Genomic DNA, 24,732 nt, shown 5'->3' on the forward strand with positions numbered 1-24,732 from the left:
CCCTCAGTTCTGTACAATCCTGGCCAGTTACTGACCTTTTCTGTCTGTGCTTACTCCCTAGGTGATTCCATCTAATTTCATTGCTTCCAATGCAATACACAACCTGAGAATTCTTACACTTATACCCCAGCCCTCATCCCCCCTGAACTTCCCATCCAATAATGGTCAAATCGATGTCTTCCAATGGATGTCTAACGGTCATCTTTGACTGAAAGAACCCTGAGCTCCAGATATCGCCTATTCCCTTCCCAAACCTGCTTCCCCCTCAACCGTCCACATCTTATTTAATGATGACTCAATTCTTTCCACTTCTGATGCTAACCACCTCATGCCCACCTTTGACTCCTTTTCCCTCAAAAGCCTCATCCATTCTATCAGCAAATCCTGTTAGCACCATCTTAAAAATAGATCCAGAATTCTATCACTCCTCACCAACCCAGCAAGCACTGTTTGGTCTCAGCACCATGCTCTCTCCCTTCAGTTGCTGAGACACGTTCCTACCTGATCTTCTGACGTCTGTCCCTGCCTCAGGAGAGCATTCAGGACACCACAGTCCCAGGGATTCTCTTTAAATGTATGTCTTGTGGTGTCACTTCTCTAGTGTCTCCCTGTCTCAGAGTAAAAGATAAACCCTCCACGGTGACTCAGGGGTCTGCTGGCATTGTGCCTCATCATCTGTCTGAGTTCGCTTTTTACTCTGCCCTCCATTCAGGCACATGAGCTGCTTTTCTGTTGGTGGAACATGGCAGATACACTCGCTCTTCAGGGACTGTGCATGTGAACTTCCTTCTGCCTGCAATGCTCTTCTCCAACATCTGCAAGGTAGCTCTCTCATTTCCTTCAGGTCTTTATTCGAAAGCCTCTTTCTCAGTGAGACATTTCCCCAGTCTCAACTGTCATTTCCTATCACTCTTCTCTGATTCTCTGCTTTGTTTTTCTCATTAACACTTATCACCAAATAAAATACTGCGTGTTTTATTCACTCACCTAATTATTGTCTGTCTCCAGTCACTAGAATGCAAGCTCCATGTGAAGAAAGGCTTTCTCCATTTTGTTCAGTGGTATATTCCCATTACCTGCACGACAGCCTGGAACACAAGACACCTAATTGATATTTGTTGACTGTATCACTGAAATTAGCTCTTATTAACTCTGCATTCTTATTGTCATGCTGTTTCTCTGCTTTAAATGAGATTCAAATTTCTCAAGAGTTGCATACACGGGCACACATTCTACCTTCTCACCTCCCTTTCCCTCTGCAGCTTGCTCCTACCTGGCTTCCACCCTCACCATTTGCCCACATGCTTCTTGTTAATGTCTCCTATGCCTACAAACAGCCAGTCCCTCATCAAACATTACAGTCATCATTATTTGTAACTTTACAATATTTCACACAGATTAACACTTCTGCCACTTTCATGGACTTCTGCGAAACTACATTCTTCAGGGGTTCATGAACAATTCTTGTCTCCGTTGAAAGTTCATCCTTTATCTGATGTCTCAATTTCAAGTTTCTCAAGCCCCTGTCTTTCATGATTTTGTATTCCCCCTGCATGTGATTTACCATCCATTTCAATAGCACTAAAGTCCATTCATATGACTAAATACACTTACCTCTGCAGGTCATAAACTCTTTGGAAATGAAAGAATGAAATGTATTTTGGCTTCTCTGGCTTTAACAGCACCATACTAGTTTCTGTATCCCCATGGTAGTTCCCATTATTCTGTAAGACCACCAGTCATGGGAGGAAACACGACCTCGGTAGAAGGTACCAAACATTCTAGGGAAAGAAATGGAGCTGCATTATTTCCTCACTTGTACCTTTTGGTCCTATAGAGAGTAATATAAAATGCTATATATTGACTTACACTATGAAAAATGTCCAATGGAAATATGAATATGTCTGAAAAGATGTCTCTTAGGTACTGGAATGCTATTTGAGACAAGAAGTTGGATGGACTCTCTGTATCAGGGATGTTGTTTTAAAAGAGCATGCATTTATTCAAAGATGGTTCTCTACTTTCTTACTTAGTCAATGTTATGTTATAAATTGCTACAAAAATACTTATTTTTCATTTCCTTTGTATTCTCAGAGTCATTTCATTATTTATTTTTTCCTCAGGTAGATTTAACTTATATCCCATTTGTTACCATTCCTTAGAGAAATGTATCATGTCTCTTTTTATTAAACTCTATTTTACCAAGATGTGATGCGGTTTACAAAACTAATGTCTTTAGAATATTAGAAAATTAAGAAGAGGAAGGAGGATTCTGAAAATCTCTACAGAAACAATGAATCATGGAACACTATATCAAAAACTAATGATGTAATGTATGGTGATTAACATAACAATAAAAATTAAAAAATAAAATAATTTTGAAATACAAAAAAAAATTAAATTAAATTAAATTAAAAAAAGACTCAAAAATAATTGCTTTTCTCTTAGGTAATTTCAACAGGGCTGTCTTTGCACTTTATTGGTCACTTTTTTTTTTTTCCTGTCAGGAGGCCACAAAAAAAGAAAAAAAAAAAGAAAAAACTCTGTATGTATATGATTAAACATGAAATCAATATGACATCCTTACTAAGTTTAAATTCAATTTTCCTAAATAGGTACATGAGAATTCTAGAAATTTCCTTCATCCTTGCTGTATATATGCTGTTCTTTCTATCCTGTTGGAAGCAGAATATAACCTAAGCAAAAGTTCAAGCACTTCTCTACTCCAAAAATAAATAGATGGCTTGTACTTTTTTTGGTAGGTAATATGTTTTGTGTGAAGTACAAAGTGATATTGTGATATGCTAATGTCAGCACATCTAGCTTAGACCACAACACCAATGGAAACTTAATTCCAAGGAAATGTGGGCCAGTGGAATGGGTTGAAACAGAAATATCACTTTATGATGATTATTGAAGAACTAGTCTCCTCTAGTCCATAGTGTGTTGCCATGACTCACACAGTCTCAACCACAAGGGATATGGGTGAATGGGGCAAAGTGAAAGAGAGATCCAGGCAAGAAAAGGCATGAAAAAATTGGTCCTGCAGAAGGACTTGCCTTTTTGGTACAGTCATTCAGTAGGGTATAGTGTCTAATGGCTCGCAGGGGATTAATGGATCTAAACCAATAGATGTGATTTTATGGAAGGATTCTGCTGTCTAACAAATGGAGACCAGGAAATCCTTCATTTGCCCTCATTCTTAGAAACATAGAACTAGTAGGAAAATCTCCAGGGATGTCCCCCAAAGACAAATAAAATAAGAAACCAACTATGAGCCCAAACTGGATTTGGTAGTGGTCAACAATAAGGAAACTAGGGAGCTAAGACTGACTGATCACAAATGCTGCTGATAGTGTTCCAGAACAAACACTGAGCCTTGGCCAGGAGCCATGTGAGAACTAACCTGAGAGTCCACGTTATGGGAAGGCACTTGAAGAAGAATGAAGTGCTGCCATTATTCTCCTTCAAATAATTTGACTTGAAGTACCCTGACTTCTAGCACAAGTGGACATAAAACTTTTCTTGAAGAGGACATTTCCAATATAGCTATTCACTACTCACACAGATTGAGAACAAGAAACATGAGTTCACAAGTATCACCAAGAATACAGGGAGGCAAGCCACCAAGAGTGTCAGCACAGACTTTAGCAACAGACCAGGCCCACAAAGGAATTTTAAGGATGAAAGTGTCAAAGAATAAACAACTGCTATATAGGTTAGTTATGTATAAGAATGTGAGGTAGCATATGAGGTAACAGATCATTAAGAAAGAAAAGACATATATGAAGAGAATCAAAAATTCCAGAAATGAAAACTGCAATTGTCGAAATTAAAACAGAAGCTTCCACAGATAGATTAAACAGAAAATGAGACACAGCTGAACAGAGAATTATTAAACAGAAAGATTTATCTGAAGAAATTAAGCAGAATTCAGTAGGAGTGGGAGTGGAAAGGAAGTGGAAATTGCCAATAGACATTGGAAATAAAATGTTTAAAATCCACCTTATTGGAGTTTCAAAAGAAAGAGGCAATACTGAAAGGAAAATGGTTGAGAATTTTCCAAAACCACTCAAATTTCTCTTAAGCATATTTTTTGAACTAATTTTATTTTAAGTCTGAAACATAAATATATTGGGTGAAACACACAAAAAAGGAAATTTAAAGGATTATTCATCAATCTAAGCATGGCAATATTCTTTTTATCTCAAATAATTACTTATTCAAAGTATGAAGGTTAATACATAAGTAGTTTAATAAAAAATAAGTAAGGAAGATTAGGGTAAATATTTTATCTTTTTTTTATTTCTTATTTATTTATTTGAGAGAGAGAGTGCACGTGAGTGGAGGGAAGGGCAGTGGCAGAGGGAGAGCAGAGGATCTCAAGCAGAGGGCTCGACCCCATGACCCAGAGACCATGACTGGAGCTGAAACCAAGAGTTGGATGCTCAACAAATTGAGCCACCCAGGCACCCCTATGGTGAATGTTTTAAATAACATTTTCATATTAATCTTAATAGAAATGGTTCTGTATGAATTAGTATTTAACACTCCACTTTTATTACTATAAAGAAAAGGTATATGTCAGAGTAAAATTGTTGGAATGGATTGTTTTGTCCACAAGAGAGCATCATCTTACTCATTAAAAATGTTCCCTATATTTCATAATCTCTCTGTGTTATTGTACCTTTTTCTTCCACATAAACATCCACATTAGATTCAACGTGAGTTACCAGAATGTTTGATGCTGTCAGCAACACTGGGATTTGTAAGCAAAATTGGAAGCTCTGCTACATTCTGATATATCTTAAAGCTACTCTCCATTCAAATTCATTCACATCTGGTTCATTCTTTGTTTTCAACAAAATAAATCAGAATAATGTAAGCTCAGAATATTTTAGCTATGTGCTTTCTCAAAACAAAGATACTTTAGATGCTAAGTAATTTGATTTAAATCCTGCTGAAGACTTTGATGATCACACAAAGTTTTTATTAATACTTTAACCTCTATAAGATGACAATTATTGCTGATGTGGCCAGTGTAACATTCATTTAAGGAGGCGTTATCAAAATTATGCACCGTTCTGTAGGTATAGTTGAGCTAATGATGGTGAAAATAAGCCTGACCATAAAGATATGTAGAGAGCAAATTCACTCATAAGAAAAATCTGTGCCCAGGGCACCTGGGTGGCTCAGCCATTAAGCGGCTGCCCTCAGCTCAGGTCATGATCCCAGGACCCTGGGATCAAGCCCCCCATCGGGCTCCCTGCTCAATGGGAAGCCTGCTTCTTCCTCTCACACTCCCCTTGTCTGTGTTCCCTCTCTCACTGTCTCTCTCTCTCTCTGTCAAATAAATAAAATTTAAAAAAAAAAGAAAAATCTGTGCGCAAACTTGAATTCATCAAAGACACTCAAAAATGCGTACTAAATGAATAAAAGAATGAAAAGTAATTAATAACACTTAAAATATGTTACTTAGAGAAGATTCTGGTGACTAGTGTTCTATTTTAGATATCTGAAATATAAGTACCTCATTATAGCCATATGTTCCAAACTAAACCAGCAAAATAGCTAAGTTTACTATGTGCCAGGAAATATTGTAAGCATATTAAATGCATTAACTCATTTGAATATTAAACAAGGTTATGGATAAAGTATTACTATTATATGCATTTTCAAGGGAGAAAACCTAGGTACATAAAAAAAGAGAACAGTTGCTTCCGTTAGTAATTTCATTTTTATTTCTAACAACTCAAAAAATGACTTAGTGCTCAGCACATAGCTTTGTCTTCCACGCTTACCATTTTTTTTACGACTCCAGGAAAGATACTTATGTGCACGAATTACAAGTTTTCTCATTATTCCTCCTCTCACCTGTTATGTTTTTTTTATGAGGAAGAAAAGTGCATGAGATAATTCTGGTAACGTCCTTAGCTCAGTGTCTTCAAAAAAAAAAAAAGTCAATGCTCCATTATATGTCTGTGATGATGATGATGATGGTGAGAATGATGATTTTCACAAAAATAAGGCTAACATGGAAGTGTCTTGTAAGCTCTGAGCCATTTTCTACAAATTTTTAAGTTCCAGGTAGATTCTCTACAAATGAATTCCTGGAATACAGCCTTTCTATTAGCAGTAAAGTCACTTTTTTATTCCTTTGAAATATAGAACTTGTGCTAATGTGTGGCAGATAGATGACAAAAGGATGCATAACCAGCTGCTGTACTGCAGGTAAAATGAAATTACTTTAGACAAGGTGGGCAAAAGGAGCTCCAGAAGGCTCTAAGGCAAGACACAATGTCAGCTTCCATAAGAGCCCATGTTTAATGGATGCAGAGAAGCTGGGGCAGAGGGGTAGCAGACAGAACAACACAGCCCATAGTCATCAGAGAGCTTGTGGTTCACGGTGGGTAAATCTGGGAAGGGAAGAAAAAGAAAGGAGACTCTAAGTGTTAGCTTTATAAGAGAGCAAAATCAGTCTTCATTTGTATGCAACTGGAAGCAACTGCCTGTCATCCTTTGCTGGCCTTTTAAGCAGACCTGCATGGACTGATAGCCATATTATCTCTAGTATGCTATCTGAAAACAAAGGACATTGGTACATATATTAAACTTTCTACCTTTATCCCATCGCTTTGGACTTTTTCCAAAAAATTCTTAAGTTTGACAATATACTTCAAGTGCCCAAGAGACAAGTGAAGCCCCTACAGCTGGTATGACAATGGAAAGATACACTTCTTTGATTCTATGAGAACAGAGTTTAATGGCAGACAAGACACGGGATGCTTTAGGCAGAATATGAATCATATTTGGAATTATAATAAGACTGTGCCCACCTTCATCCCCTAGTGGAAGATGACATCTCACTTTACCCAAAGTTTTTGTTGTGCTCATGAACTATTGTTAAAATCACCTTATTTCTAGGCAAATGCAAAATCACATTCTGACAGAGACTGTTTCTCCTTGACTTGGAAATAAGATCTCTGCTAAATTTAAGCCCATTAAGTAAGGAGACTAAAATGCAATGACTATGATTGAGGAGATGTGATAGAATCTGCTTGAATTTTCAAAGCATCAGAGGAAAAGATATACCCTGCTATAGAAGAATCCCTAAATCATGGTGATAGTTAAGTCCCCAGCAGCAGCACCACACACATACATCCAATGTCATCTACTTGTTCTTTGACAAATTTTGTAAGACAGGAGAAAACAAAATTAAATGATCTGAGTAATGTGACAATAATGCCTCTTCATTTTCTGACTTCTTTTCTTCAATGGGAAATGTCTTCATTTATATGATAAAGAAGGGTGCCCCCTTTTCTCTGACTGGAGGGTTTGGCCAATTCTCCGCTCAAGTGCTTTTAACTCCTGATTAATTGGCAATTGGACAAAATTATATCTTCAGTTGCACTCTGGGCTCTCTATATTCAATTTAGGATGAATTGCCTTCAAAACAAATAAACCATTAGTTGAAAGTAACAAAAAAAGTGCTTTATGTTACATAAAAGGTCTTTTTCTTTGTTAATGAACTGCATTAACAATCAAAAGGAAACACAAAGGTTCGAACAATTTGTCTTGCCATGGTCTATTCAAAATTCCATAGGAGGGCGCCTGGGTGGCTCAGTTGGTTAAGCGACTGCCTTCGGCTCAGGTTATGGTCCCGGGGTCCTGGGATCGAGTCCCGCATCGGGTTCCCCCTGCTTTGCGGGAAGCCTGCTACTCCCTCGGCCTCTGCCTGCCATTCCCCCTGCTTGTTCTCTCTCTCTCTCTGTCAAATAGGTAGATAAAATCTTAAAAAAAAAAAAAAGTCCACATTCTTTAAAAAAAAAAGAAAAAAAAAATCCATGGGAAGCCAGATGAAAAAGATGTCTGCAGCTTAAGGCTCTGGGAAGCACGGGCATGTTTCATTATGACACTTGCTGGCAGCTCATGGGCTGTGCTGAGCAACTGATGGTCTCCCAGCAAGCCAAATGAATTTCTTGCCTTTTCGGGCCTTTTGGTTCTCCACCCTCTGGCCACATATATCTCTTTTCCTAAAATTGATATAGTAATAATTCTCCACATTTTTATAACAGCTGCAGACTAACAAAACTGAAAATAAGTCACCTTAAGATGTTCTTGATTACCAAGGATGGCTTAAAAAATTATTGAATACGCTTGATTGCAAATATATATAATTACAGCATGGTTTGTTTTATCTTTTTCAATTAGGAATTATAGATTAATGGTTATATTTATTTTTTGAAAAGTTGTGAGGGCACATGTTGGTGATCTACTATCATTAGGCAGTAAGCTGTACATAATTGTGGGCAAATAACTTTCTCAGATTTAATTCTTCATTTTTAAAATGAGTATATTTACTTAAATTATCACATCTCCCTCCAGTTATGTAAAAAAGAGCCCTTCACTATTGTTTGCTTCATATTTTTTCAAGATAAAACCAAATGTACCACCCATTAGGATAAGTTAGGAATGTTAAGGTAAATGATTGCATTCACAATACCAATATGAATTAACATTTTTAAAAAAAATGGATGACAAGATTATAAGAAATATTCTAGAAAAAATATGAAAGTCACAAAACTTTTCAAAGAGGAACTGAATTAGAGGAGCAGTCCATGTACTTAGATGAAGAGAGGAAATACTGCAAAGATACCAGTATTTATAATGCTTTTCTAATGAGATTAGAAATGAAATGCTTTGTTCGTATATTTTGTACTCCTTAAACTTTTGTGAAGAAACCATAAAGTTATCTGGAAGAGTAAGAACCAGAAAGCAAACAGAAATATTCTAAAAATAAAAAATAATGAAGGAAGACTTTCTTTACCTGATATTATTTGCTCAGAAATAGACAAGAAATATGAGGAATTAGAATAGAAACTCTAAAAACTACCTATGGATAAGAATTTGGTATATGTTAGAACATGTAAAATCAATGAGGAAAAGAATGAATGATTTATATTTTAGAAAAACCCAAATCAAATACAGCTACATAAAAAGAAGAAAACAATAATTATGATACTAGCACCAAGAAATAATCACTCTGACATGTAGAGAATACTATGCAGATTAGCATAAAATAAAATCATTATTTATTCTTTTTAAAACTACATTGTAATCATGTACTTGTATAGCAAAATAAATTTCTACAATATCATTTGTAATACCTGCATAGTATTTCATGGCAAGGAAATAGCTTATTTAACCGATCAATTTTTTGTACTTTCAAGTAATTGAAAATTGTATAATTTAAAAAAAACACCTTTGGGGAGTACTTTTTAAAAAATATTTTATTTATTTATTTGAGAAAGAGAGAGAGAGCTAGGAAGAGAGAGCACAAGGAGGGGGGTGGGGGTGGAAGGGAGAAGCAGACTCCCCACTGAGCTGGGAGACTGATGCAGGGCTAGATACTAGGACCCTGGGATCATGACCTGAGCCCAAGGCAGACACTTAACTGACTGAACCACTTTTATATTTAAATATTTTAATAATACTTTAACCATTTCTTTAGTATACATTTCTAGATATACAATTGCTTCATAAAATATTAAGACTTTTGATAATCATTTCCAAATTGCCAAATGGAAAGGTAGTGCTAAGAATTTTCCAGAAGCCTAATCCTTAAAACGGGTATTGCCATTTTTCCTTGCATTTGCCAATTTGATACTCATAATGGTACTTTACTTCTGTTCTATCTTACAACAATTCAGTTGAAAAATTTAAAGATATTCTTAGTCATGGTATGAAATAGACTTTCCAAGACTTTTGTTTATATTTTTAGATTGGTATTTTCCTTTTTCATTATGGACATGAAAATGTTTGATAAGTAGTAAATCTCTGTTGTGAATGTTACAAAAATTTCCCCAAATTGTTTTTTGTGTTTAGGACTAATACATCTGATCATGAAGAGTATTTTCTCTTCAAAATATACTAGCCACATAGAGGCCCCATATATCCTAAATGTGTTTATTTAATGCTATGTTTTGCTTTCTTATGTAAAATTTTAATATTCTATAGGTCTCGTTTAGAATATGTTTTAAAAAATATCATGGAATTAATTCTTCAATATTTTAATGTTTTCAGAGAAGAGCTGATAGGGGACCTTCGGAATTGAGTAAGAGGGCCCAATAGAAGGAACATGTACGTCCATGGCCAACACACACTTGCTCACAGAGAGCTAGAGGGGCAATTACACTTGCTTTCAGCTGGAGCTGCTAACTGACCTATAAAACAGGCATGAGATTTATCTTTTTGGGCAGGGCACATATGGAACCACATTCATTGTACCCAACATGTGGCTGATTGAGACCCAGAGGTCACATATTTGTGACTTGGTCTTTTTACCTAGAATAAACAGTCAATTTTGTTCTATTATATACTGTATTTCCTCTACCTTCAGCATATCTGACTAGCTACGAAGTTACTCCCTATATATAGTATCTGCCATGAATCTTGTGGATGTTCACATGCTAGTTACATCCTTACCTACTTAGTATTTATTTACTATATTTAGCATTTTGTATCAATCCTGGTTTGTTTTCACATTTTCTCTAATAAAATTACATTTTCTCGACTAGTGTAAAAAACTCACATTAGTCACATGAGGCAAAAAGGCAGAGAGCTGACACTAATTACAATTCAATATTTGTCATGTCCAAAGTACTGCATTAGGCATATTGCATCTGCTAGCTCAGTTCTTTCCTACCAGGAACATGGGAGGAAGATAGGATATTCCCAATGTATAGAAGACGCATAATGCTCAGAGAATGTAGGTAATTTGTTCATTGTCATGTAGCTGTCATAGTCTGGAGCCTGGATATGATCCAAATCTCTCTGGCATCAAAGTATATACAAGCCGCTGCCTGAAACAGTCATTGGATAGGAAATTGTTCTCTTATTCACCTAGACCACCTAGAATAAAACACAATGTTGTTCCAGGTTCTGCTGGATGGGTAAAATAACTCCCTCTTTTTCTCTCCCTCTCTCTCTCTTTCTTAATAAAGATGTTACCTAACTGCATATATCTGGTTAAATCTTTTCCTAGGCATTTAGGTTTTTTGTGATTACACTTACAAGTGATACTCTTTTAAAAAGGTATTTATATTTTCAGTTCTTGGTTTCTGGTCAATCCATAAGAATGATTAATCAGAAATTAGAAATGTAGGTCTGTAAAACTCCTTGCCAAATTCTGAGAAGTCCTCATGTGAAATATATTTTGAATTTAAACTCTCCTTAATTAATTTCAAACTGTGTTCATTCAAGGCATAAAGACTATTTACTCCTAAGTATTATATTCTATTAAATATTATAAGCTAATTACATTTAAATTAGGGGAGAATTTAACTTAAATCTTTAAAGTTAAAGCAATATTTGGTAAAATGTTTCTATCATCATAACCGCCACCATCAAAATGTGATGGAAATTGACAGCAGTATCCTTACAACTCTAGTTGTAATTTACACTGGTGCTCCTTTACAATGAAATATACAACCAGTATGGAAACCTTTTACACACTTTTTGCTATTGTATCAGGCATCATGTAAATTTTCAGCAAAATAGGTATTCATATACACTTCACTTACAAAGATAAGTAAAATATAAGAATAATGAAATTTGATTTTATTACATTGGAAATGGAAAATGGGTCAATAAACACTTTTATTTCTTTATAAAAAAGCAATTTCTGATTTATTGGTAGTTTTCCTCATAGTTTCCTTTTAATATACCCTAGCTGGGAAAAGACAGGGAACTTAACTATCCATCATTGGCTCTGGCAGTACATAACTTAGTCATTGGGATACATGATAATCCAGATTTCTCCCAAGGCATAAGCTATAATGTGGTAGTAATTTAGTTAGTTTTGGAAGCTGTTTTAACTCTTTCAGAAGGCCAGAGCACCAAGAGTGTGCTGCTGCAGAGTTATTAAGTGACAATTACATGCTTGAAAAAACTCAATTATTAATTTGGAAAAACATTTTGAAGCAAGTCGAGCCTAATTTTCTAAGCATGTACCTATCACTTAGCAAAAAGTATTGTGACATTGTTCAAATATTTCATATATTTTCTATGAGGTAGATGCTAACCTATTTATAGCTAAACCCTATTATGAAATCCTATATTACATAAAAATGGATTCTAACACTTCATTTTCATGAAGCTATTTCTGAGATAGTACAGATTAGAACCTCCTAACTGTACTGTATAAGTGTGATTTTTCCTACATGTTCAAAAAAATGTTGGTAAAGTTAAATGTATTTTCTAGCATAATGGTTCTAAGGAAAATGAGAACACTTGATTAATTGAATGTTCAACCTAATGGTGAAGGGCATTTATAATTGCATAACATTGAGAACACTTAAAATAGCTCACAGAGACAAGAGATCTTGTCATGTGAACAAACTTAACTGTCTTGTCAACAGTAGGTTGCCTCCTCTTTATAATTGTTCAGAAAGAAAGAAGGAATCTGATGGGATATGTGACCTCTAATATTTGGGGGTCCTAATTTCACCCAAAATTTCTAGCTCCTTGGGAGTCACAAAGCAGAAATGACTGAAAAGTGTTTTGTACAATTTCATATATTCAGTTGTTCTCCTAATTCTTATTTATAATACATTTAAAGAATTTTATAGTTAAATCATTTTCAAATAGTTCCCATAAAAATAATAATAGGGAAGTAAATTCCCCCACACAAAATTAAAAATACCCTACTGTTTAAAATTTTTAAGCACTATAAAAATACTTAATATATTATACACACAATTCTAGCAGAAAAGTATCCAGAAATGTATGAACCAAAATATTAAAATGGATTATTTAGGGTGAGGGCATTATAAATGAGTTTTCTCTAGTAATTCTGCAACAAAAATATGTTGGTACAAATCTATCATTTTTTTAATATGTATTTAATTAAACACATACTAGTATCCATAAGCCTGGATACAAAAATGAACACAAAAGCAATTTGTTACAAAGTCTTTGCCTTTAAGAACTTGATGGAAAGAAGAACAAACAGAGTTGATCTTTGGGCATTTCCCTAAGTGGGTAGGTCTAGAAAACAATCTGAAAATCCTTTTGGATAAGGTTTTATTCATAATGATGAAACATGACTAAAATAAAAATTAAGAAGATTGCAGTTTCTCTTTCTCAGGTTTTAAGCCCAAATGTAGACTTGAGATTATTAATATGCACAGAAATATTCATCCATGACATTGCTTATGTCCTTTGCAAGAAAAGAGATGAAAATCATCAAGAGTTCTTTATGTAGTAGTAAGCCTTAGTTAAAAATAAAAGCTCTTGTCATAAAGAGAAAAAAGAAACTAGGTGAGAATACATGTATTTTTAAATAACTTTTTTTCATACAAATATATTTATTGTTAATAATTTAGGAAATTTAGAAAACAAAAAAATTATCATTTTATCCCATTAAACAAAAATGATACAGCATGATAAAATATTTTGTAGTTTTCTCTGTGAACACATGTTTTTTAAAACTTAAAATTTTTAAAAAAATAGAATAATGCTGAACAGATTTTCATTGAGTTTGATTCATTTAATACACACTTTCAACTCAGGTATTTTAAAATTATTTTCATAACTTCATTTTATAAATTAATGAATCAGCCCACCATAATTTATTTAGCTCATTCCTATTTGTTGAACATTTGATTTCTGATGATTCCTATTTAATAACACCATGTTATAGACCTCATTTTAACAAAATCTTTGCACACATTTTCATAGAGGAAAGTCCAAAAAGTGGAATTACTGGCTCAAGGAGAACATGAATATTGAGGCTTTTCATATTAGCATTTTTTTCAAGGGAAAGTGAAAGACTGTGGACTGAAATAGACTACTTAAATTTAGATAAGAAACAAGATCATGTTACCTTGTCTCTACTCAGAAAATTACAAGATTGAGAGGCTGAATAATGACCTGTGTTTTAAAGGACAGGAAGATTGTCATTTGATGAATGCAGACAAAGAAGCAATTCTGATCATGGAAATAAATCACAGAGCTAGATAAAAAAAGAAAAAAATTAATAGAAAAACACAGAAAAGTCTCTAATATATGATGAAAAAGGAATAGTTGTGGTCAGATATTTGTATCTGATGTGAATGGTAGAAAATGTCCAGAGGGATTAAAAATGATCAAGGTGGATGGAGTTCAACTGAAAGGAAAATAATCCGAATGTAAAAATATAATTTTTAAAATTCTAGATCTATAATTACTGTTATTATATCAAATCTTTAATTTTTATTATTATTATATTTTTTGCCTTGCAGAGCTGTTTTAGAAATGGATCACATATCCACAATTATACTCCATTCATGAGAATATGAGTAGGACAAAAAAAGAGATCTTTGATAATCACAAAATTTTTCATTTATAAAATATCATACTTTTCTTGAAAACTGTGAAGCCATTGTAAGCCTTGACTATTAAAGAAAACTTTTTCCTTGAGAACTTTTAATTAGTTTTGAGAGCAAAATGTTTGTTCCTTGGTTAAGAAAAAAAAAAGGCTTGCATTATCTTTTTTTTTTTTAGTCACAAATCCTTTATGTAATATGTTGCTGTTGTCCAGGACTCATTAATTCTATTTTTCTCCTTGTTGTTAGTGCTCATTACTTTGCTCCTTTGAAATCAGGTTAGAAAGGTTGGAAACTTTTTCTTTTTAATGTGTGTCCTGAAAATAAACAGCCTATGAGATAAAGCTGAACACCTGAGCATTTGATGTATTACATCTCAGTAGTATCTGACAATCCTCATTCCCTGGCGATGCAATTTTTTTCTAATAATTTAGTCTCAGTCTATTAAAAGACAATTACAGATAATGCACACAGGCAAGTGGTGAAGGATGCCCACAGCAGCTTTTGTAGAGAGGTTACCAAAACACAACACGCCAAAAAGATTGTTGCATTGATTTTTTAGAAATTATTTCAAAAACAGTTACATAGATTTTTTAAAGGACTAAATAAAACAAAGATAGGAAGGATTTCCTCTTTGCCACTTCCTACAACACATTTTTAAAACCGTAAGGTAAATGGCTATTTGTTGCTTTATTATAATTACCTGCTTGCTTTTTATTGCGGTGTTCAGTGTTGAAAAATTAACATGTTTGGGGACACTGATGTGATTTTATAGCTTCTTGACTGACTGCTGTAGTGAGGGGCAGGGTTACAGTAGCAGCCACTGCCCAATGTTGAGATCCTCATGTCACCGTCTACAGCAAAGCAAAGAAGCCTCTTGGGACATTCTGAGTATATTCAGTTGAAACTATCACTGTGTTGGGGCGCCTGGGTGGCTCAGTCGTTAAAGCGTCTGCCTTCGGCTCAGGTCCTGATCTGGGATCCAGCCCTGCATCGAGCCCCACATCCAGCCCCGCATCCAGCCCCGCATCCGGCTCCCTGCTCCGCGTGAAGCCTGCATCTCCCTCTCCCACTCCCCCGCTTGTGTTCCCTCGCTCGCTGTGTCTCTGTCAACTAAATAAATAAAATCTTAAAAAAAAAAAAAGAAACTATCACTGTGTTTACTCAGTAACCTCAACTTAGCCCTCTAGAGGTTTCAAACACACTAACAATCACCTCGAATGGCAGTGATTGTTGATTGTGTGTAGCAAATGAGAAATGCATTCACTCAAGTTCCTTTTTTTGTTTTGTTTTTAAAGATTGATTCATTCATTCATTCATTCATTTGAGAGAGAGAGAGAGAGAGGCGCCAGTGCGTGCAAGTCAGGGGAGGGGCAGAGAGAGAGGGAGAGAAGCAGACTCCCCACTGAGCAAGGAGCCCAACACGGGGGCTGATCCCAAGACCCTGAGATCACAACCTGATCCGAAATCAAGAGCCGGCTGCTTAACCGACTGAGCCACACAGGTTCCCCTGGAAGTCCTTTTTGATATCTTATTTCATATATGAGTTATAGGTGCTCTGCTTGCTGTGTTGACAAGAAAGCTACAGTGTGGAATCACTACATGTAACATGCCCTGATTTATGTGAAAATAAAATATACCCCTTGTTACCTCATTCCCTGTACCCCCAGAAAGGGGCTGCCTGAGCTGGTATGTTTTTCTGAATTTAACGGTTTCTGGAATGAGTTCAGAAAAATAACATGCCTCTCTTCTGGACTTACTGTAGATTGGATTTGGAAGCAGATTAGAAGGAAACTTCTTGGAATAGTTGGTGTACATGATTTTTTAAGAACATTCTCTATGTGATAAATAGAGCATGCGATACCAATGCAGGAGAACTGGATGGACATCAGATGACCTGGCCTCCTGCCTCCTCTGCTAGTCACACAATCTCTCTAAACACCCATTTCTTGTTCTCTTAAAATGAAGAGGGTGGAGATAGGGTCTCTAAGGAATGACTTCTGCACCTGTAACCAGAGAGACCTCAAACAACCCTTTTGCTTGTAAGGGCAACAATAGGAAGAATACAAGCAGAAAGGCAACTGTGTAGTGGAAATACATTTGACTATAACATCAACTAGCTCTGTGGCCCGTGGTTGGTTGCATAAGTTTTCTGCATCTCAGTCTGCTTCTCTGAAATAAAGGGATGGAAGTAGAACAGTGATTTTCAAGCATTTTTCAGCATAACCTGTTTTTGCCTACAGGAAAATCACATGTAGAAACCTGATATATAAAAAAGGGAAACTGCTTCAGAGGAAGATGGATTGGGATTGATAGGTTTGGAGCTGTGTCCATGTAGCTTCCATTTTGTTCCCTACTCAAATCCATGAATGGATGCAGAACAGCGTTACATTAGATGCTCTTCATAAGAACGATGTTGAGGTAGATCTGCTACTCCATGGTTCTTTCCTCTTCTCTGCCCCCCCTCCTCCCAACAAAAGTAATTTTCTACCAAGATCTTTGAAATCAGATTGCTCCCAGGGTTTTGACTAGTAATGTCCACACATAGGGATGTAACTATCCAACTGGAGCAGCAAGCACCAAGACTATCTCATGGCAAGAACTAAAGAGATTTGAAAATATCCAAACTTCATGTAACCTCAGGGAGGGAGAGTTAAATACTGGAGATGTGCAGTGGTCTGGCCTCTACCCTGTCTGAAGGGAGACTATTATGAGGAGAGGATGGGACAAAGCCAGTATGGTATCTCCCAGAGAACACATTTCTGGGAGATATTAGTAGCTGCATTTTAGGAAAGAATATATGCCTCCTCTATTAGTGTCAGAAATGTAGGATTAGATAAAATTGTTTCCTTACTCTTTTTACATATTTTTTAAAGATTTTATTTATTTATTTGACAAACAGAGACACAGCGAGAGAGGGAACATAAGCAGGGGGAATGGGAGAGGGAGAAGCAGGCTTTCCGCTCAGCAGAGAGCCCGATGCAGGGCTTGATCCCAGGACCCTAGGATCATGACCTGAGCCGAAGGGAGATGCCCAATGACTGAGCCACCGAGGTGCCCCTACATATGTCTTAATACACTAAAATTCCAAATAAAATTTCAAGAGAGGTCATATAGTTTGCAGCATTTTCAAACATACATTGGGGAATGGAAAGATTTAAAGGAGAGCTTACTTTGCATTAGATGAAGACAGTATTGGAATCATAGGTTCCATAGGTCCAATCAGAGGTTGATGGTTCTAGAAGAACTCTCTTAGGCTTCTTACACATAAATATGTAAACCTAGAATAACATAAAAATGCCCTCCACTCCCCTTTCCATGCTTCTATGGCAATCTGGCCTGGTCCTGTCTTGCAAAATTCTTTCCTGGTATCACAAATAACAGAGTTCACAAACTAAGAGTCTGGTCATCCTTTCAAATGAAAGAAAACTGCACTGGGGACTGTGTAATAAAAAAGGGATTTGTAGTTTCGCAAAACAAATTTTTTTTTGCTCATAACACAGGTTATAATTAGATGGCCACTTGAATATAGCAGTGTCAACAATAATTTTAAAATGGTATTACAGAAATTTAGAATAATGTGGTTGGGGGTATGAGAAGGTTTTTGAAGAACTCATCTGGATGTTTGTTTATTCTAGCATTACCTAAATAAGATGGCCATAATATAACATTACCACCAAGCTAAGGGTAGCTCCGTTGAGCAACTTAAGAGAATTGAGAAATTATTCTTTTAACTCCCCTTAGGCTGAAGTGTCCCAAAATGTTCCTTTATCTTTTATTCCAATAAAATGTTATTGGTATTGGATTTATGTGTCATAGTGCTTATTATGACAAGCCTCAAATTCAATAATCTAGGGATTTACTTTAGCAACCCATTTCATCTGGAAAGGGAACCCAGCTATCATTAGCAATCGGAGGGCATGTGTCACGCTCTTCTTTTTACATTTACATACATATTTGTATTTTATATACACAGTTCACTTCCTTTGTCTTTTTCTTTTGCAGAAATGACAGCATACCATGAATACTCTTAAGTAACCTTAAAAAGCCTTAAGTTTGATAGATCTTCCCACATCTGAACTTATATATCTACAAAATGGTTTTTATGGCTGTGTTGTATGAGAGTGATTCTTTTATACAGAATGCTAACATGAGCTCAGCGGCTTCTATCATAGGTTTGTGGGTCAGCTGTAACTTGGCACAGCTCAGATTTGGGCCCCAGAATGCTGCCTATCAGGTTTAGATCTACTTCAAGTATCCCATGTCCCAGGACCCAGGCTAAAAGAGCAAGAGGTGCCTGGGGTGTGTTCTTTGCAAGGTAGAGGGTGAAAGTCTCAAGAAGGGTCATCAGTCCTAAAACTTTGTCTCAGCCCAGACAATGCTGCTTCCACTAGCATTCCTCTAGATAAAGCAATTCACATGGTCAAACCCAGAGTCAATAAGATTGGAGATAAAATCTCCACAAGGACATGCCGGAGGCAAAAAGAGAGGTAGAATAGTGGACAAACAATAATCTGTCACCATAGATGGGGGTCAGTCCTGTGATAACTTTGTGTTTCCTATGATATCTTTCAAATCTTTAAAAGATAAGGAAACTAGAAACTTAACATTGAACTAATCAACTTTTGCATCCACTCTATTGAGTGGATGTCCAACTAAGCTATGGCAACAACACAACACATAAATACAACTCAAAACCTGAACTAATCTATCCAGGCATTAGGAACACCTCTACCTTAGAATAAGCCAAATCAAAAATTGGGGAGATTAAAATTTTAAACATTAGTGTCTTGGAAGTTTAACTCAAAAGGGCTAATATGAGAATCAAATTTGAGGGTATTTTATTTGAACTTTGATTCCTTTGGATTTTAAGTTGTGGAAGAGCAAAAGTCTTTGTAATTATTTTGCTAGAAATTACTGATGCATAGGTTGTTTTTATCTCATGTGGTTTCTATCAAATATATCATAAACCTCGATGTTTTAAACCAAATCTGAGAGTTTATAATGAAATAATTTTATTTTAGGATATGATTTTGGGATATTATATGAGATTTGATGTAATAGTAAATTAGACTGCAGATATGATTGCAGTTCACTTTCCAACCCTAAAAACCTTGAATTTTTGAACTCTTTCCATTGCTTGCTTTTAAAGCATCCAGTTTTCGCCCAGCTCATCTCTATTTTTATAGTACCTTGCTATAATCCTCAAGGAACCGCTATTACATATTGACATCTGGCTCTTTACAAATGCTTCCTGCAGAACAGCAAAGTTAGTGCGTATATAGTCTGCATTCCAGGTTGTCCAAGGTGACAATTTCAGAAAATGTTTTCTCTGACACAAGAGAGGAATACAGCTATCTAACCTGCAATATTTGTATATTTGGTACAACCTGCCTGTCTAGTAAGACATTGCAACATATTTTGAGTTATATAGTACCTTGTTTTCTATAACAACTTTATGTCAGTTAGAATAAACATCTATAATAAATAACCTTCACATTGACTTAAGTTGGAATAACAGAAACTGGATTTACACTCTCATGTGAAACAAGAAATTAAAGAAGAAAACATACATGTAACATTGGCATTGGGAATATTGGTCATTGCACAAGAAAAAAATAAAGGATTCATGAGGAACAGAAATTAAATGAGGTGACACACAAATGTGACTTATGAATGCCCATCTTGTTTGCTAGAGAGAGTATCTAGCACCAGAAGTAGAGCCAGAAATCTGAAGAAGCCAAGCCACTGTTGTTCACAGGCTAGCATACAGGAGATGAGGGAGTTACAAGCAGGAGGACTCCTAAGATGTGCAGAGTCTCTTCCAAGTATTCAGTTGAGTACTGATAGATCGACATGTATGTGAGGGGGCTATTTGAGGCTGAGGGGTAAACTATGCAAAAGATTATTGGAAATAGTATTCATGGATCACACAAGGTCAGGGATCATGCCCATTCCCAAGGCAGAGTGGAAAACTTTATAATTCAGTATTTAATATTAATATTAGAGTATTAAGAAGGGGTGCCTGGGTGGATCAGTTGGTTAAGCATCTGCCTTCGGCTCGGGTCATGATCCCAGGGTCCTCGGATTGAGCCCCCCATTGGGCTCCTTGCCCAGAGGAGAGCCTGCTTCTCCCTCTCTCCATCCCCTGCTCATGCTCTCTCTCTCTCACTATCTCTCTCTCTCAGATAAATGAATAAAACCTTAAAAAAAAAAAAAGAAGGACCTTGCCTTAACAGGAGATAAAATTTAGTTCTAGAGTAAGTACTCTTCTGATATGACCTAACAAAGCTTAAAAGTAGGACTTGAAAGAATCAAATTGAATTTAAGTAACTTAATTGCATCCCATAGCAAAGCTGCAAAATATGTTTAAGAAAACAAAACTATCCAGCACCTGTATATCTGGCATCTAATAAAAAATTATCAGGTAAAAAAGCAGAAAATACAATCCATAATGAAGAGAAAAATAAATCATTAGAAGCTTACTCAGAAATGACAGATGTGATAGAATTAATAGTTAATAGCCTTAAAACAGTTATTAGTACAACCTGTCATCAGATCAAGAAGCTAGAGGAATGTTACATACAGATATGGAAAATATAAAAAATATCCTTTTAGAGATGAAAACTACAATGTCTGAGATTTTTTAAAAGACACTAAACGTGTTTAATAGCAGACTGGACAATGTAGAAGAAACAATTAATGGACTTGAACACATAAGAACAGAAACTATCCAAAAGAAAAGATGGTGGAGAAAGTGTATCAAAACACAAATAAACAAACAACAACAAAAACAAATCATCAGCGGGCTGTGAGACAATATAAGGTGGTTAATTATATGTGTAATTTGAATTCTCAAAGAGACTAGGGGGATATTTGAAAACTGGTGGCTAAAAATTTCCAATTTGATAAAAAGTATAAATCCTCTCTTCTAAGAGCCTCAATGAACCCCAAACAAAAGAAATATAGAGAAAAATACACCAAAGCACAGCATAATCAAAGCTTAAAGCCAATGCTAAAGAGAAAATCTTAGAAGCAATGAAAGAAAGTCAATTTTTGTACAGAGGAAAATGTATAAGAATGTTTGACGTTTTTTCACTAGAAATGATGAACGCGAGGAGATAATGGAACAACATCTTTATAGAGTACTGAAAAGGAAAAAAAAAACCCTGTCAATTTACAATTTTTTATCCTGCAAAAATATCCTTCAAAATGACAATACTTTCCCAGATACACAAAAATGGGTATGCAAAAATTCAACTGTTATGAGATAATGCTCAATAGTTTAACAGAATTATTCTTCCAAAACCTTGCTATTATTAGGTTTTTTAATTTTAACTGATTTAGTGGGCCAAATTATGATCCTAATATACATTTAAGACTGTACAAACATCTTTATATTGATTTATTTATCTATTGCCCATTCATATTATTTGCACATTTTTATTGGTTTGACTTTTGCTTAATGATTTGTATTGTATAAAAATAGTTTTTTGTCCTGTAATACATATGGCTATTATTATCTATGTGTAATGATGTCCACTGAGTAATAATATTTTTAATTTTAATGTAGACATATTTGTTGATATTTTATTTTATGGTATGTTGGAGTCTTGATAAAATAATTTTCTATCACAACAGCATAAAAATAGACTTTATAATTTCTTCCTAAACATTTTAAAATATAAACATCCCTTTCTTTGCACAGTTCTGATATGCACAAATTTCAGTTATCAGAGTTCAACTAAATAACACTCATTCCACAACAATATGGTATAAATTTTAGTTACCAGGGTATATTAACTGTGAATAATTGCAAAGTACAAACTTCACTGTAGCTCTCCAAGCCACAAATTGCTACATAAATAAAAGATGCATACCATGATCAGTGACAAATCATGTCTTCTTTTTCAAAGTCTTCTGATGATTGGTCACTGCACATTTCTTATTCAGTTCTGGTGTAGACAGCAAAGCATGCAGGTGTGTTGAATTGTCTCCCGGTGATAAACCTAGATGGCATTTTAAAAGAATGAATAAACAAAAGAGGAAATTGACCAAAAATGATACAAATGCAATAAAGGAAAAAAAGGTGATGACACTAGAAGTGAAATTCAAATTGAACAAAAATGGAGTATAACATGGGAACACTGACATGCTGCCATTTGAGAGACTCTAGATAGGCAGCCAGAGGAAGTTCGGGACAACAAATTTATCAACATAAATGTGGAAAGTGGTGGGGGATGACAAAGCTGATGCTACAGAGGAAATGACACTAGTAAAAAAAATCATATTAAAGGAGCCCCTTGGAGATATTTCATAACCTTCAAAGCTCAAAGGATAAAATGTTGGAAGCTATTCCAAATTTTTGGCAATTTACCAAGGCACAGGAAAGATGCATGCTCCACATCACTGGATATGTGCAATGCAAAGAAAGGAAAGCTTTTCAAGGTATTCTTGGTGTTTCTTCCACAGAAAAATGAAACACTGTAATCCTCAACACTCCTAATGTATAAAACATCATATTAAGTAAATTTTAGTCTTATCGTCTTTTTTTCTACATATACATTTATAAGCAATAGTAAGAGTTTTAATGTTTTGGAAGGAAAAAAATGCTTAAAGGTCATGGAACAATCATGTTTCCCACTGATTAAGAAGATCATTTTTCAGTTTTAGCTTGCTCAGTCCTCTTTATGGTCCTGCACTTCCATGCAAGCAAGGCCTGCTTGTATAGTTTTTTATCTTTAATTCCTTATTCATCTAGCATTGTTTTTTGGAATTGTATGAGGTAGGAAATTATTACATACGGTGATTTATTTTCTTTTTCTAAAAATATAGATATTCTAATGTCTTAGCTGATCATATATTGTTAGTCCCTCTCTTTCATTACTAATTGATTAGCAATATCATTGGTTTTATCTCTTTTGCATATATAAGTGAGCCCTCTGATACATTTTAATGGTCATTATCTATCCCTGCTCACTACCATAATTTGATTAACATATTGTATACTAAATATTGATAATGCAAAGCAAAAGTACCTCTTTTTTATTATGCTTTAGGAGCATCTTAGCTTTTATTGGTTCTTTGAACTGCCTTAAAAATTTAATAATGGGCTAATAAACTCTTTCAGATTTGTACTCTATAGAAGGAGACTATTTTCTAACATCTACACACATTTAGATCTTAACTTCCAGGTGAATTGAAACTTTTATCATAACATGGTAACTTCTTTATCCACGACAATGATTTTTTTCCTAAAGTCTATTTTGTCTGATGTTAATTTACCTTTCCCAGGTTTCCTTGGGTTGGTATTTTCCTAGTATGTCTTTTTCTCTTTCAAAGTTTTCATATATTTATTCTTTAAGCATGTTTTTAAAACACCATGTAATGATTTTTTCTTACTTTTTTACTGCAATGTGATAATCTCTATACTTTTAACTACCAAACTTAAATAGCTTCATTTATGTAACACCTGACATATTTGGACTTTGTTATCTTTTTGTATTTTCTTTGTCTTGCATGTTCTATACTTGTTTTTTTTCCTGTGTTCCTTTTCTGGGATTGATTTAAGCTTTTGCTTTCCCTATTTTTTTTTTTTTTTACTGGTTTAGAAGTTAAAGCCTTTATATCTCTCCTTTAATCACTTCCCTTGAAATATTATCATGCATATTTAATCAACTTTACCATGCATATCTTACCTCATCTTACTTCAAACCTAATTATACCCTCCTGATAATCAAGTAAATGTTCCCCATCATATTTTATTTCATGTATATATGTGTATGTGTGTGTATATATATATAATCTATGAATGAAACATAAAATTTACCATTTTAACCATTTTTAACCATTTGTACATTTACACTGTTGTGCAACCATTACTACCACCCACCTATAGAACTTTTTTTTTGCTCTTGCCAAACAGAAACTAGTCATTAAACAGTAACTCCCCATTCCTCTCTCTTGCTGGCACCAGGAAACTGCTATTCTACTTTTTGTCTCTGTAATTTGATATTCTAGACTTCCTCTTAGTGGAATTATACAGTATTTGTCCTTTAGTGAATGACTTAAATTAATTACTATAATGTCTACAAGCTTTATCCTTATTTTAAAATGTGTCAGAGTTTCCATTCTTTTAATGTTGACTAATATTTCATTATATGTGTATACTACATTTTATTTATCTATTCACCTGTGTTGGATACTTGGGTTGTTTCTATCTTTTGGCTATTGTGAGTAAATAAAAAAAATAATGCTACTATGAACATGGTTATGCAACTATTTGTTTGAGTCTCAGCATTCAAAACTTTTGGACATACACCAAGAATTGGAATTTCTGGATCATATGGTGCTTCTATTTTTAATT

The sequence above is a fragment of the Zalophus californianus genome, chromosome 2 (assembly GCF_009762305.2).
Source record: "Zalophus californianus isolate mZalCal1 chromosome 2, mZalCal1.pri.v2, whole genome shotgun sequence".
NCBI classification, from domain to species: Eukaryota; Metazoa; Chordata; class Mammalia; order Carnivora; family Otariidae; genus Zalophus; species Zalophus californianus.